The following is a 17,803-nucleotide window of genomic DNA, read 5'->3' as shown; positions in this document are numbered from 1 at the left end:
TTCTACTTATGATAATTCAGTTTTGGTCTATACATGTGTTTGTACCAAGATCTAAGATCTGGTTGATGATATATTTTGAAATAATTATTATTATGTATACTTTTTGGTATATATGTATGTCAGCATACATTATTAAGTATCTGCCAAAAGAGGGGGATGTATTATATCTCGGTGTGGAACATCATCTTTTAACTGAATCTATATGTTTATTCAATCTGAATTTAGATTTTTACTTAGCTTAGCTAGCTTGTGATTCCCTATTCTTAAACTGTAATGAATTTTCTTTTAACATAGCTTTCTATTTCTGAGACAACACATGAGTGGCGTTGTCGTGGTAGAGCCCAAAATGAATGGTGTTTCCAGTATAGAAGTAGGAGGTACTAGCACTAAGATGGGAAGGCGGTTGCCACCCTTGTCCCTTGTTGCTGGCCTGCCATGACGACATCGATCAATGGCTCATTTAGAACACGAGTTACTAGATTTAGTGAGAAGCCTGAGGGTTGTGAGTTAGCGGGATGGGGGTTGGGGTTGGTCCGTTCAACTACAGATGTCTAAGTGGAATAATCTCCCTACATTAGAAAATGTGGCAAATTGCATGAGCGAGTGGTTCATTGCCTTTTTTCCAGGGGATGTTGCCTTATTTCTACAGTAAGCAAATAAACAGTGTGATGAACTTAATAACTCTATCCCTATTTGCCATTTCCTTCTCACATATTGTATGGGTTTTCGGATAGCCTAGACATACAAAGACAATTTGGGGGTGTCGATTCTCTCTCTCTCTCTCTCACTCTCTCTCTCTCTGGCACGCACACACACACATATTACAGACCTTCTCCTCGGTCCTACCGTGCATTATTTGACTTTTGTGCTAATAGATGAAAAAATATGTTGTAAACTTGTGAGTTGTGAGCTACTCCCATGTTCCTAAATATATGTCATTCACACTTTCACCCTTATATTTGATGTTAATGTATGAGTGTATGTCTAATGAGGGTTTCTCTCCGGTTGGTTGGTGTTTCAATAGGGGTTGCTTGCTTCCCTTTTATGGTGTAGCTCCTATTACAACACACGCATTTCCTTTTGAGTTTTATGTGAAAATCCTTTTGAGCCGATACACAAAATATGAAGTTACATAACTCAAACAAAATTGAAAAATTTATTATAAAAATACAAATAAATGCCAATAAAAGTTTAAACAATAAATGTTATCAAAGATTGATATGTCTACCTGTCACAAGAGAGGTAGGAGGAGCATGTTCTAGAACATGTGTTTTTCTGTATTACTTTCTAAATGGTAAATTGTATGGTTTGAAGAGCCTAAATCCATATTATGTAATAGTTTGCCAGCCAATTGCATATTGCAATGAAGTTTCTGGTTGGAACATTTATTTAAAGGAAAAAAATCCTCCATGTATCGTTTTTAATTAATAGATAATAACAATGGACATGCTTTCATGAGGCAAACGATTTTAAGAATTAAAAAAAGGCATTCAAGTGTTATTATCATTTGTAATGTATTGCAGAATAAAGAGTTCAGTGTTTGTGTACCCCCTTTTTTATTTTGTGCATCAGGTATATGGTCGAATTACATTTTTTTAATCAAAGTACATTGAAAGAGAATTAGATTCCAATTATTATTTTTATTTGTTATTGCCTATCTTTCTATGTATGTAAAATTTTACATGCAGCCGATACAAATTTTCAAAAGCCCGTGCCAACGCACGGGCACTCTACTAGTAGGAGTAGGGAAGGAGTCCTCCTCCTCCTCCCCTTAGTTGGACGCCCCAAGGAGGGTTTCCCTCCTTGGTGACAACCCTCCCTCTTCCCTCTAACCTATATATAGTGGAGGTTTGGTGCCTAATTATGACACAAAAATTTTGGAGCCTCCTCTAGTTTATCTAGTGCACGTTCTAGTTGATCCTAGTTGACTAATTAGAGAGAGCCCTAGCCACCTATAATCCTCATAATTAGAAGCCCCGTGTGGTTCTAAACTCCTCCCTCTGATTCTCTAGCGACGATTAGCTCTGGACGGTGAAGCGCTACCGGATCGTGAAGATCGTACGCTTGCAACCAAGTAGAGAGGTCGTGCTTCCGGTCTTCTGTTCGAGAGATCGTTCGAGGGCGGTTCGCGGGATCGGCATCGATGTTCGAAGGACTCCAAGTATGATCTACACAAACTTGTCTACTTCTGTTGCACTCCCGGAGTCAGTAATGATCGTTGTTCCCAACCCGTTATGTATCATCATATTGTTCTTGGGTGATCGTAGGGCGAAAAAAATAATATTTTCTATGATGTTTCCCAACAGTGGCATCATGAGCGGTTCTATGAGTAGATGCAGGTTGCGATCTAGATCACATGTGGATGTGAGGGTGATGTTCTTGCTATGCTTCCCTCGAGTGTTGCTTCGGTTCAGTTCATTGACGTCATGGTGTCACTTTTCACAAGGTTCTGACAATCGCTCGGCTCTGGCTGTCGACGATCTGCTAACAGTTCCTTGGGCTTCACCATTGTTGAGAATAGAGAACCATCGCATACCCAAGAGGGCGATGAAGATGGATGATATTCAAGGTGGTCACGCGTATTAGGCGAAGTTTAGTGTGGGGGAACGAGATTTGTACTTAAGTATCTTCTTTCACACACCCTGAAAGTTAATCTAGCAACAAGGATTATCACTTTATGGTGTGCACGTAGGTAGCTAGGTTTATCCGGAAACCCTAGAAGCCACGTAATTAAAATTTGCCAAACCAATTAGAGGACGTCTAACTTGGTTTTGCATATGATGTGGTATAGCCTTCATTATGATAATGAGTTTATGTATGAGATGGTTATATGTTGTAATGTTAAGTGGCCTGCGCGTCATGGCATGGTGGCTGGAGCTAGGAGATTGCCACCATAATGTAAATATCGTAGAGATAGGTTACAGGTTATGGTGGCAAGACGTACACGGAGGATCCCGATGAGGAGAAGGTGTACCAAGGCGCGCGATGAGGAGATATAATTCCATGCCACGGTGGAATTTCATATTTCTGGTGTCAGGACAATGTTTTCTAAAACAATCAACACGGCAAAATTTTCTGAGATTGCTGCCACGACAACATTTTTGAAACAGTTGCCACAGCAACGAAATATTGGTTGTCACGTTGCTTCAACTGGAGATTGAAGACGATCACGGAGAACTCCCGGCGCCCAGGGCTATACCATATCATGCTATTATGAATTGCCTGATATGTTTATCCCTTTGTTGTTTGCACCCTTTGATTGCGCAGTAGTCAATTATTAGGGTGATCTCTCACAGAAAATATCAAGTTAAAAGGTGCTCTTCCTAGTGTTGCAATCATCTATAACATGTAGCGTTCCGGAGTGCGTCATGTCCACACGAGTACAAACGGGACGTGAGGTGTAAGACGGAGATGGTCAGACCATGTATGCAGATAACACTCAGTTGTCTTGAAGTTCTGGCAAAATCGTTCTGATCTTGAAGCGCAAAGCATTGAAAGATGAACAAGCGCAAAGCATTGAAAGATGAACAAGAGCCATTGAAAGATGAACAAGAGCCATATGATCAACAAAAGTTTGCCTACCTGTCAAAATTCTCGTCATCAGTGATGTCCACATTAATGGCTGAGAACTAGATTTGGATCTTGAATCACTCAATGTCAATTATGAAAGATATTTATTTGACTGGGAGCAAAATTATGTGTTAATTAAGTTTAATAACTAGTGCAAATTAATTATGAACAATGTCTATGTGTAGTTTGCATTATAGTTGTAGAATTATGGCTCATGGTTCCACCTTTGTTGTTGAAATTGATTGAGTATTATTTATCTAGTTGAAACTTTATGTTTGAGAGGATCGTCCTCTAAAAGTGCCAAGAAGGATTTTGTCCTACTACATGTTTACAATACTCTCTTGTTGATGCTGTCTATGAGACTCACGTCCTTTGATCCAGAAGTTAGAATTGCATTACGGTTTGCTTGCTTCTGAGAAACCCGAGCTTCATAATGTTTGGGATAGTTATGTGATATTCTTGGAACTGAAAATTGTTTTCGGAAACAAACAAAGGCTAAAAGATATGCGATATATGAAGAAATGTATTGTTTGCAAATTCTAGTGAAGTGTTGAGCTATGTTTAAGACTGAAATGCAAAAGATCCAGAACAAAGCCAGTCATGTGTTGACAGTGAAAACTTGTAGAGAAAGAACAAAACCAAAGGATGTAATGAGATGTACACGCCTAGGGAAGTTTAGGGCTCACGCCACTCTTAAAGTTGTTTCTTCTGAGAGTAATAGAAATATTGAAGTAAAACTATAAGAAGTAAATGGCGAAAAGAAAAGAAGACTAGAATGTCCAGCTTAGGTATGAATTTAATACAAGTTATGAGATGTACAGATGGTTGGTAAGTAAAGTGTAGTTCTTGGGAAATATGATCAATTTATTGATCACTGATTCTTCGGTATTGTGGTTAAAAGGTTAATCACAGGGATATCGACTTGCATATTATTGCAAATCATTGCAAGAAACTTGGAGCGGCCTAAATTACCAACAAATAATGAGGTTAAAATATTTTGATGGATTGTAAAAGGTTATAGTATTTCTATCAGTGTATTTCCTCTGTATTTATTATCATAATTCATTTTAGAGTTTTTGTACACTCTAGTCCATTGCATAGAAGTTCCAAGGAGGTTGTTCATGACACAACAATAGTTGTTCGATCTAATGAACAAAAAGGGCATACTCTTATTGTGAATAAGATGTATGTTATGAATATGAATATTGATAATAAAATTGTACATCCATAACACTGACGCTAAATGTCGCAAGACTAAAAGAATACCCAATCTATGTGGCACTGCATTTAGTCACATTGGAGAAACCAGCACGAAGAAATTTCATAGTGATGAATTTTTTAAGTCATCTCATTGAAAATCATCTGACACTTGTAAGTCTCTTACAATTATGAAGTAAACTAAAATACCGTTCACAGGCCATAGAGAACGAGCAACAAAAAAATTGGCAATATGCATATCGATGTGTATAGTCCAATAAGTGTTATTGCAAGCAGTGGATTTATCTATCTTCAAGTGGATATTTATATTTACTTATTGAGACATAAAACTAGACCTTTTGAAATATTTCAGAAGGTTTTCATAATGAAGTAGAATTTATTGTAATAAGAAAATTATGTTTCTTCAATTAGTCTACAGAAAGGAATATTTGAGTTACAAGTTTAGCGAATGTCTGATGAGTAGAGTGTTTTATAGCTTGCAACTCCTAGAACACTACTAAGAGTAGAGTGTTTTAAGTAGATGCAATCAAGCTATGTATGAATTGGTGAGATCAAAGATGACATTAATTATTTCGCCAATATACTCTCAAAGTGATGCTTTAGGGACTACGACTTTTACACTGGAAAAGGAGCGCCATCAAATTTATTGAAATAAGTGCTACTTTGTAGGTTATCCCAAATAGTTGGGTATTCCTCTATCACTACACCGAGGCAAAGTGTTGCCATAGAGTGCAGAAGTTTTAAAGAAAATGTTTTCAAAGGGTGAGTGGGAGGACAGTACAACTCGACAAGATTGCAGAATCTTTGTAATCAGCTCAAAGAAAAGAAACACTGGAAGTAATTCTAGAATTTCTTACTGCGACTGATACGAAAGTCTCTACATGAGATATAGAGACTATGGTCGAACTTGCAGCTGAACTATATAGGTTCGGAAAATTTGTGCAGACCTTTGTGGTATGCACACGAATATTGTTGGGCAAACTATGAACCTATAATTCATAGAGAAGCGTTGATGGGCCCTGATTCCGTAAATTTGCTATAGGCCAACATAATCTGAGATAGTATCCATTCAGATAATTCAAGCTTAATTAGAACTTGATGAGCCCTTCGAAAGACTGAGAGTCTAAAGAATAGTAATGGATCTATAAACTGACAAAGATAAAAATGTTTTATAATGCTTGTTCCAAATAGTTTATGACAAGATCAAAGAATTGACTATGACGAGTTTGTCTCGTCACAGCAATACTTAAAGTCAGTTCAGGTTGAACTAGCAATTATTAAGTACTTCAATTATGAGATAAAACAGATGGATGTCAAAATGATTCCCATGAGATGGAAATAGAACTAAGGTCGTATGTTTGATACGATCCAAGGTAATTTTTTCAATCCAGAGGATGCTAGTAAGTATGCAAACTTCAAGAGAACCTATAATGATTTGAAGCAAGCATAGTGGAGTTGGAATCTTCATATTGATGAAATGATCAAATAAATTGATTTCATCGTGTAAAGCGAAGATGCTTGTATTTACAAGAAAGTAAGTGGAAGCATGATAATATTTCTAAACACTATATGTACATGACATATTGTTGATTGGAAGTTATGTAAATTTCTTGACACGTATTAAGATTTTAGTGAAACTAGTTTTTCCGTAAAATACTTAGGCAATGAATAGTCTTGGTATTAGACATAATGATCTATGGAGATAATAGTGTCTAATCGGGCTTAGCCAAAATACATAATGACAGAATACTAAAGCAGTTTAATATGAAAAATGTCAACAAGAGTTTCTTGTCAATGTCACATGGAAGGAGTCGGTATCCTGAAATACTAATGAACGAACTATGATTTCAACCACACTTGTATTCCATGGTATGTATGTAAGTGCATCTAGTGCCACCCCTAGTTGGTTTTGGAGTATTGATGACAAACCTAGTTGAGGGACTAATGTGTTTGTGAGAATTGCAGGATAACACAGGTAGAAGTCCCTCATTGATTTGGTTTTACTACCAGAGATGACCCCTAAAAATGTATGAAGACATTGAAGACAAAGGTGGTATATGAAGATATTCACATTGAAGACTATGACAAAAGAAGACATGTTATGAAGCCTATGGAGCTCGAAGACTTAGATCTTTCGTAGTTCTTTTTCTTTTGTGTTGAGTCATAGGAACCACCGTACTGTTAAGTGGGGTCCAGGAGAACCAGTCAGAATGACTGAAGTGATGCCTAAAACAAAAACCTATGTCTTCGAGTGAAGACAATGAGAGCGAATCTTGTCCAGAGCCGGACAAGTCAGCTTTGCTTGTAGCCCAAGTAAAGTTGCCATGAGAGTTTGAAATCTGACCGTTGAGACACGTGTCAGTTCCTTAGTGACCCAGGGTCATTTCGGACAAATCAGGTCGGGTTGCCAAGTGGCTATAAATAGCCCACCCCCACAACCATAAATGGTGGGGCTGCTCAGATTTCAGTGCACGGCTTTTGTCGTTTGAGAGAAACCTACCTCGAAGCCTTTGAGAGAAAATTCCTAGCGAGGAGAAAAGCCCTAACCACCCAGAGCCAGAGTAAATTGGGCATCACTTAAGTCTTCTTGTCTGTGTGATCTGAAGACTTATTACACTTGAGGACTGTGAATCCTCCAGACGGTTAGGCGTCGCGTTCAGAACATCCAAGAGACATTGTGGATTGCCAGTGAACGAAGTTTGTGAAGGTTTGGAAGTCTACCTTGAAGACTTACCAGAGTGATTGGGCGAGGACTAAGTGACCTTAGCTCAAGGAGAATACGGTGAGGACTTGGTGTCCTGAACTGTGTGTTCAGGACTGGGTGTCCGGGACTATGTGTCCTAAGGTTTAAATACCTAGCCGCTCCAACCAGACGTACAGTTGTCACAGCAACTGGAACTGGTCCAACATATCACTGTCTTCAACGAGTCACTGGTTTCATCTTCACTTCCTTTTCTTACTGTTACTCATTGTGAAGACATTGCATGCTTGCTTTATCTTTTGTCTTCACAACATGAATGTATGATCTGTTTGGCTTCATAACTTCTTCCTACCTGATCCTTATTACACTGCAGCTGTTTGTCGTTGTGCTTTCACTCTATTGAATACTTGACCATGGCTGGCCTAGTGTAATCTAACTTCCGCTGCATAGTAATAGGCATAATCTTCGCTGTTTGTCTTCATAACTCCCACGTGTTGAAGACTTTCATAAAAATCGCCTATTCACCCCCCCCCCTCTAGTCGATATAACGCACTTTCAATTGGTATCAGAGAAAGGTGCTCCCTTGTTCTGTGTGATTCGGTTTAACCACCTGGAGTTTTAGCTATGTCCGACTGCAGGGATAATCAAAGTCTCCGCTGCGTGCCCCGTCTTCGATGGAACTGAATATCCCTACTGGAAGAATAAGATGCGCATGCATCTTGAAGCCATTGACGTCGACCTATGGTATGTCGAGAACGGCGTTCCCAAGGCTGGAGAAGGTGTCACTGCTGCTGATGTCAAGAAGTTCACTCAACTGGACTCTACTGCCAAAAATATCATCTGTGGTCATCTGACAAAAGGACAGTATGGCCGTGTGAGTGCCTTGAAGACATCCAAGCTGGTCTGGGACTGGCTCTCCAAGGTCAATGAAGGCATCTCAACCCAGAGAGATCAGAGAATCAGTGTTCTTCGCAACCTCTTCAACCGCTTCAAGCGAAATGACAATGAGAATGTCCAGCACACATTTGACCGGCTCACTGACATCACAAATGAGCTTCAAGCCCTCGGCGCCACTGAGATCACCAAACATGAAATCGTCAAGACGCTGCTGAGATCACTTGATAGTTCGTTTGACATCCTAGCCCTGATGATTCAAGAACGTCCTGATTTCAAGACACTCGATCCGTCTGACATACTTGAGAGGCTCAACACACATGAGTTTCAGCTTTCTGAGAAAAGAGATATCTACGGTCCAAACTATGGGCGAACTCGTGCCTTGAAGGCAAAAGCTTTCCTCATCTGAAGAAGAATCTGACAGCAGTTCTGATGATCCTGAAGACATTGGAAGGGAACTTGCAATGCTAGTGAAGAAGTTCCAAAAATTCACCAAGAAGAAAGGCTTCAGAAAATCTTCACGATCAAGCTCAAGGAATGATGAAGCTTCTGCTCATGACTACAAGAAGAAAACATGTCACAAGTGCAAGAAAACTGGACACTTCATCTCTGAGTGTCCACAGTGGGACAATGAGAACAGAAGGAAGAAGAAGAGCAAGGAATATGATTCTGACGACAAAAAAGAAGAAATACTCAAAGTCTTCTTCCAAGTCTTCCTCAAAGTCTTCATCACACAAGAAGAGCTCATCTGGCAAGGCACGTGCGTTTGTTGGCAAGGAAATGGATTCAGAGGAGGAGTCCGCTTCTGAGGAGGCAGAGGTGGAGTCTGAGGAGGAGTCTGATTCTGGCATTGCGAGTCTGGCTACAGCATACGTCGCCAAGTCCATCTTCAACACTGAAGACAATGACTTCATCACCGACACCGATGCAAATGACAAGAACGACTCCACTCCTACCTACTGCTTCATGGCACGCGGTGCCAAGGTAAACACACGCACTACTCGCTATCAAACATCTAGTGACGATGACTCTGACTGTGATTCAAAACCCAGCTACAAAACACTTGCTAAAATTGCAACTGAACAACAGAAAGCTATGGAACATATTCAAAAACTGTTAGACAGAAGCGATGATCTGTTGGGTGCTGAAATGACTCGATCTGAATCCTTAATTGAAGACATAAAAAATCTTCACGTTAAGTATCAGGAACTTGAAGATCGTCTTGATACTCTCTCAACAACTCATGAAAAGCTTTCCTATGATTATCTTCAAAGGAAGCAAGAACTTGAGAAATTGAGAGCGGCTCATGAAGATCTTCAAAAGGAAAACGAGTCACTTCGCGCCGAACAGATCAGTTCCGCTCAGGAAGGATTTGAACCACCATGTCTTAAATGCATTGAGCGTGATAATGCTACTTCTGTTGCTGAATGTTCCACTGCTACTGCTGTTGCAATATCTTCAACTGTTGATGTGGTAACTAACCCCTCTGCTGAGGATACCACTGCTATTGCTGATGAGAATGCTAGGTTGAAGACATTGCTTGAAACAGGGATGTACAAAAGTCTTAAAGGACATCAGACATTATGTGATGTCCTCAAGAAGCAGATTCTGAACCGAAACCCTAGGAAAGAGGGTGTTGGGTTCGTGAGGAAAATAAATGCAGATGGCTCTTACTGGAAACCTGAGCAGTACCCCAAAACCACATGGGTTGCTGCAAAGGAACTTTCAGCAGATCCATCCAATTTATCTGGCTTCACTTGTGCTAACCCCATTATCATTGATGAATCCTTTGATGCAAACTATAAACTGTTTAAGAATCAGAATGGTGAAGTGTTTGCCAGGTACATTGGTACTAACTGCAGGAATGGACCGCCTATGAAGAAGATCTGGGTTCCGAAAAAGTGTCTGGAAAATCTTCCTGTGAATGTCTTCATGACACCTCACTTGAAGAAGACAAACCTCAGACCAAAGGCTTCATACGGTCCAAAGGCTTCATACAAACAGAGGACTCACCTGAGTCACACTAACGCAAATGTTTTGCAGGGAAACCATACTCAGGCATATGAATATGAGAGCGGTTCATCGAACCGTCATGTTCATATGACCAAAAATTATTCTGCTTATTCTTATGAGTATTATTGTCCACCTGCAAGACTGTTTGCTAAGGCTTCAAAGCCAAAATTCTCAGATGCTGCACTTAGACTTATTGCTTCTAAGCCACCCTTGAAGATGTGGGTGGTTAAGAAAGCTTAACTCTCTTTTGCAGGGAAAGGTCTCCAGCAGAAAAACAAAATCTTCTGACGCTATTGCTGGGGACCTTAAAAATCTTGTAGGGCGCAAGATAAAATGCCCGAATGGCATCATTATGTACTTCGTTCCTGAATCGCATGCTACTCTCCCTATTAGTCCTAATCTGGATCTAAGTTTTCATAACCCACTGGTTCGTCAAATGTTTTTGCTTCACAATTCTCTTCGTGAAGCCTATCCCCCTAACTGCACTGTAGGGTACGACACCAGCGTCTTCAAAGTCTTCAGAATGGATTATTGACAGTGGGTGTACAAATCACATGACTGGCAAAAGAAGCCTTCTTATGGACTCAACCTTACGTCCATCCGACAAGAGCCACATCACATTTGCTGACACTGGTAAAAGTAAGGTATTGGGTCTAGGTAGAGTTGCAATCTCAAAGGATCAACACATGGATAAAGTCATGCTTGTTGAATCCCTTGGCTTCAACTTAATGTCTGTCTCAATGCTTTGCGATTTGAACATGATCGTAATGTTTGGAAAATATCGTTGTCCTAGTACTAATGGAATCTGACAAGTCTCTAGTGTTTGAAGGGTATCGAAAAGATGATCTGTATGTGGTAGATTTCTCAGCAGGGCCACAACTTGCAGTATGTCTTCTTGCAAAAGCTTCAGAATGCTGGCTTTGGCATCGGAGGCTTGGGCATGCTGGCATGAGGAACCTCCACACCCTTGCGAAGAAGAAGCATGTCATAGGCATCGAGGGCGTCAAGTTCAAGAAAGATCACTTATGCGGTGCCTGTGAAGCAGGGAAGATGACAAGGGCAAAACATCCTTCGAAGACAATCATGACTACTACTCAACCCTTCGAACTGCTCCACATGGATCTTTTCGGTCCCACTCACTACTCAACTTTTACTACTACTGCTTGCCTCTATGGCTTCGTCATTGTTGATGATTACTCTAGATATACTTGGGTGCACATAATCCTTTACAAGACTGAAGTGCAGGATGTCTTCAGACGCTTCGCCAATCGAGCTATGAACAATTTTGGCGCCAAGATAAAGCACATCAGAAGTGACAATGGCACTGAATTCAAGAACACTGGCCTTGATACATATCTTGATACCTTGGGCATCACACATGAATTCTCAGCTCCGTACACGCCACAGCAGAATGGCGTCGTCGAACGCAAGAACAGAACACTCATTGAGATGGCCAGAACAATGCTAGATGAATACAAGACTCCAAGAAAATTCTGGACTGAAGCCATTGACACTGCATGCCATACAATCAATCGTGTTTATCTTCACAAGCTTCTGAACAAGACATCTTATGAACTCCTAACTGGCAAGAAGCCAAATGTCAGTTACTTCAGAGTATTTGGCGCAAGGTGCTGGATCAAGGACCCACACCACACCTCAAAGTTTGCACCAAAAGCACATGAGGGCTTTATGCTTGGATATGGAAAGGATTCGCACTCCTACAGAGTCTTCAATCTCTTTCATTACAAAGTGGTTGAAACAGTGGATGTGCGGTTCGATGAGACAAATGGTTCACAAAGAGAGCAACTGCCAAATGTGCTAGATGAGATTCCAGCTAGTGAATCAATCAAGCTAATGGGAACTGGAGAGATTATACCTTCTGAAGCTCATCCTGAAGAAGAACTTATCATCTCAGCACCTGATCAACATGAAGACAATGCTCAGCCTGAAGACATTCCTCCCAACAACAACACAGATCAGCAAGAGCAAAGTCTTCGCCCTGTACATCCTCGTGTTGCCAATGAAGTGCAGATTGACAGAATAATTGACAGCATCAATGCACCTGGTCCACTCACTCGTTCAAGGGCAACTCAGCTAGCAAATTTCTGTGGGCACTTCGCATTCGTATCAATATCAGAACCCAAGAAAGTTGAAGAAGCCTTCATGGAACCTGAATGGATTCAAGCTATGCAAGAAGAGCTTCAACAGTTTGAACTGAATAATGTATGGGAACTGGTCAAGCGTCCTGATCCACGGAAGCACAACATAATAGGCACCAAATGGATATACCGCAACAAGCAAGATGAGCATGGTCAAGTTGTCAGAAACAAAGCTCGTCTCGTTGCTCAAGGATATACTCAAGTGGAGGGCATTGACTTCGATGAAACATTTGCTCCCGTGGCTAGGCTTGAAGCCATACGCATTACTGCTGGCCTATGCAAATCATCATAACATACTTCTATATCAAATGGATGTGAAAAGTGCCTTTCTCAATGGCAAGATTGAAGAAGAAGTGTATGTTGCACAACCGCCTGGCTTTGAAAATCCAAAACATCCTGACATGGTATACAAGCTCAACAAGGCACTGTATGGCCTCAAACAAGCCCCTAGGGCCTGGTATGACACACTCAAATACTTCCTGAAGAGCAAAGGCTTCATACCTGGTTCCCTGGATCCCACTCTTTTCACGAAGACATATGATGGTGAACTGTTTGTGTGCCAAATATATGTGGATGACATTATCTTCGGCTGCACCAATCAGAAGTACAGTGAAGAGTTTGGATATATGATGCAAGAGCAATATCAGATGTCCATGATGGGGGAGCTGAAGTTCTTCCTTGGTCTTCAAATACGACAACAACGCAATGGCATCTTCATATCTCAAGAGAAGTATCTCAAAGATTGCCTGAAGAAGTTCGGTATGCAAGACTGCAAAGGCTTCACAACACCAATGCCAGCCAAACATCATCTAGGTCCTGACGACAATGGTAAAGAGTTCGATCAAAAGGTATACCGCTCCATGATTGGTTCTTTGCTTTATTTATGTGCATCTAGGCCAGATATTATGCTTAGTGTTTGCATGTGTGCTCGATTTCAAGCGGCACCAAAGGAGTCGCATCACTTAGCTGTGAAGCGAATTCTTCGATATTTGGCTCACACCCCAACTCTAGGATTATGGTATCCAAAGGGCTCAGAGTTTGATTTGGTTGGATTCTCGGATGCTGATTATGCTGGTGACAAAGTTGATCGCAAGTCTACATCAGGCACATGTCACTTTCTGGGACGATCACTTGTATGTTGGTCTTCAAAGAAGCAGAACTGTGTATCTCTCTCCACTGCTGAATCTGAATACATTGCTGCTGGATCTTGCTGCGCTCAGCTTCTGTGGATGAAGCAAACACTCAAGGATATGGCATTCATCTGAAGCAAGTGCCACTTTACTGCGACAACGAAAGCGCCATCAAGATTGCCAACAACCCAGTTCAGCACTCGAAGACAAAGCACATTGAAATTCGTCATCACTTTCTCAGAGATCATGTTGTGAAGGAAGACATTGATATCATACACGTCAACACTGAAGAGCAATTGGCAGATATCTTCACCAAGCCCTTGGATGAGAAGAGATTTTGCAAGTTACGGTGTGAGCTAAATATCTTGGAATCCTCAAATGTCCTGTGATCAGGCACACATCCTAACACTTATGCATATGATGACTTAGATGTGCAACACAAAGTAAAGTATATCTTCAATCAATGAAGACATACATTCTAAGTGTGAATACATTAATGTGGAATTTGACTTCGGAGCGCCACGATAATTGTGCGCCGTGTCTGGGTCTAATACTTCCTATACGGTGGGTAACGCCACCACCAAACGTTTCTATTTTGAAGTGTTTCACTCATGGCGTTACCTTGCAATATCTTCACATTTGGTTTGGCTTCGAACTTCAACATGTCTTCATGATTATCTTCACTACGTTGATTATATAGATATATACATACTAGTGTTCTGTCCTCTACAACATTCACTTATAGCTATGTCTTCTTGGTTGAATCTTTTGAACTAAGTGAATGTGATCGGACCCTAATCTCTCTATGCTTTCTATCTCAAATTCTATCTCTCCAAGTCATATGCATTCTATTGAAACTGTCGAATGTCTTCACTGCGTCCTTGTCAGCAGAAGATATAGAGACAACCATAAAGTCCGTTTTCAATGCTCATTCCTCCACATAAAATCCGGAGAAGCAGGAACGACCGCCCGACAATCCAGGCGTGCGTGGGACGTGGAACAAACCCCAAACTTCCGCAAACTGGCCACGCGTTCCTCAGATGCGAATCGCCAGGGGCACCTGTGTAATAGCACAGTGCCGCCCCTGTGCCTATAAATTCACACTTACCGCGGTCATTATCTCCTTCTTCCACCCTCGCACGAACCCTAGCGCCACCGCTAGCTCTCGACGACGCCGGCGACGAAGCGCTTCGCTGCCGCAACCTCTCCGACGCCGTCCTCACGCCGACCGCGGACATCGTTCTCTCCGCCGTCGCCGTAGGTGTCTTCCGTCGCCAAGTTAGGGCACGGAGGACTGAACTGCTCGGCATCATCTCCCACTTCCGTCTAGCAGTTCCAAGTGTGGTAAATAAAACTTCTTTTTACAGCCCCTTTTGATCTCATGGTTCTGTCACTTTCTACCATAAGAAGTTTATCTTCACACAAGTTAGATCTCTCAATCTGCATCTCATAACATGCCTAGTATATTCACTTGTGCTTCATGAAGTAGTTAGATTCCTCACTTGTACTGATCTGTGGGTTCGTACAAATCTGGAACCAACTTCTTATCTATGAGTGAATGTCTTCGCACGATGAGGTCAATGTCTTCTAAACTGATTAATCTTCAAAACCTTCTGAGAATGCATATGACCTCTTCCCCTTCCCTCGCACCTTAATGCTGTCACAGGTACATGTCCGTGGGAGAATCCTTCGGTTCTCATAGTCTGCATTCATTTGCAGAATTCCTACAGCATCACATAAATCTCCTGAAGCCAGTTCCTGTTGGTCCAGCAAAAGAAAGCCTTTGAAGCCTTTGAAAGTTTGAAGCCTTTCAAGTTAAAGTTTATGGCTTCAGAAGCAGCAGCAAGGAAGGGGGGCAGACAGAGACGTGAAGGAACTTCCAAAGATCTGCCTGAAGACCTGGCAGAAATGTATAAAACAGATCCTGAAGAGAATTATGGGCAGCGCAAGACTCGAATCCAATGGATTCGACGCTATTGGGCAGAACAATGGTTCAAATACCGCTTCGTCACCCAAGAGTATGCTGAGAAAAGTGCCATCAAGAAACCGTGGGGGGACATCATTTACAAGAATCTCATACCCAGGACCAGAGATGAAGCCATTGCTCAAGGCTTCTACCCATGCATGGTCCGAGGACCACAGCCTGATGATGCACATCCGTCGTCACTACTCTGGTGTCGTGACGACAATCTGTTCAAGCGCAACTTCCAGTTTGCCCAACAATCAGCGAAGCATAACAAGAAGAAATTTGGGTTAGACTTCAACCCTGGTCCCTCCACCAAGGGCAGATGGCACACGCGACCGAACCCAATATCATCGGTCCGTTTGCCAATCTTGAGGGCCTCATCACCCGCATCTTAGTCCAAGGGACTGCCGTGAATGACCCTCCAGCTGACTCTGAGTCTGATGAAGCTCCTGCTGTACCGAAGCCAAAGCAGTCAAAGAAGCCAAAAGCTTCAAAGCCGGCCCCTTCAAAATCTCAAGGGCGAAGCCATTGGCAACTGCACCTCCTGAAGACAGTGTGCAGTCTGAAGACGTATCCCGCGTCTCCAAGCCCCAGAAGGCCAAGATGCCTCAGCCACACACCGGCAAAGAGCTCACAGCTGCTGCCATTCCTGCGCAGCGAAGCCATTGATCTGTCAAGTGATGAAGATCTTGGAGATGACGCTCTAGAGCAGCTCATCAAGAGCAAAGAAGAAGCTGAAATCTTCAACAATTTGCCTCTCTTTGATGTCGCCATCATCCACAATTTCATCGACGAATGGTTTGCCTCACCAGACATCAGCTTCGAAGATCTGCAGCTGCCCGTTGGCCTCAGCGTCGCTTCCAAGGCGCTATTGCTTCAGAACTTGCTATTGCCCAGCGCATTAGTTGAACTGAAGCAGAAAATTGATCATGAAAAGGCTCAGTTCAAGAAGCATATGGCCAAGCTCAGCGTGCAAGAAGTGAAGAGCTTCAAGACATGTTGCATGAACTTAAGGAAAACTTTCTGAAGAAGCGTGCAGAAGCTCAAGGTTCACGTGAGCGGATGAAGTCTCTGGCAGAAAGATGTGTGCAGGCCTACAATGAGGCTGAGAAGCGCAAGGCACTTGGGCGTCCTGGCATCGACCCCAAGATGGCCGCAAAGAAAAGAAGAAGAACTGTTGCTGAACCAGAGGCACCAAGGCAAGAAGCAGTTCCAATTGTCTTCCCAACTGCAACGACTGGCTCGAAGCCAAAGAGCCGGTCAACAGCTTCAGAGCTCAAGAAGACAAGAACTGCTGAGGCTGAAGCCAGGAAGAGGAAGCTCTGAAGCCTCTCCTACTGCCCCCAGCAGAAGAAGAGAAAGATCAAGAAATCTCGGGCTGCTCCCACAGAGCCCTTGATAGTTGAACCTATTGCTATGGTCACCCGAACGCAGAACGTCAACTGACGGTTCATGAGCCTGCTTCCACAGAGGCTCCTGAAGCTGAAGACATACCAGCAGCCGACCCCATTGCTGCTGAAGACATTGGTCATCAGGACAATGTACAAGATGATGCAGCCCTTCTCTCAGAATAATGAACAAATGATCAGCATTGGTCGTCCTCTGACGCCAATTGCACAAGATGCGTCATGGGCGGATCACCCTCAAGAGGAAGAAGACTATTAGGCCCAGCCCACTCCAACCCACAAGCGTCGTCTGTGTTCCGCAGGCTTCGCAAAGGTCCAAGCCTCAAGTCTATGCTGAAGACATTCCGGCTGCATCAGCCGAAGAAAATGAAGAAGCACCACAAGATCCCACTCCCCTGCTACACCAAGAAGCAGTTCTCCAGGAGAACGTGCTTTTGATTGACCCTCCAGCTAGTCAAGCGGAGGCTGAAAATGTTGACTGCCACAACCAACACTGAAGCCAATGTGAGCCCTCCCCACCAAAAGCTTCAGGCAGACAGAAGTTACTGAAACCGGACATTGTTCCTGAGTCTGCTGCAGGTCCTCAATTTGATTACCATGTTGAGCACATGCCTTCATGTACAGAAGCCCCAAGCTGCCAAGGTTCCCAGTCCTGCATCAGCACCTGGCTTCTATGACAATAGCTTCAAGGCAGACAATACGTTTTTCAACAGCTCAAGAACCCCTATTCAAGGGAAAGGATTTCA

Source organism: Triticum urartu, chromosome 3 (assembly GCF_003073215.2).
Source record: "Triticum urartu cultivar G1812 chromosome 3, Tu2.1, whole genome shotgun sequence".
Taxonomy (NCBI): domain Eukaryota; kingdom Viridiplantae; phylum Streptophyta; class Magnoliopsida; order Poales; family Poaceae; genus Triticum; species Triticum urartu.
The sequence above is the reverse complement of the archived record's forward strand: the minus strand, read 5'-3'. Positions refer to the sequence as shown.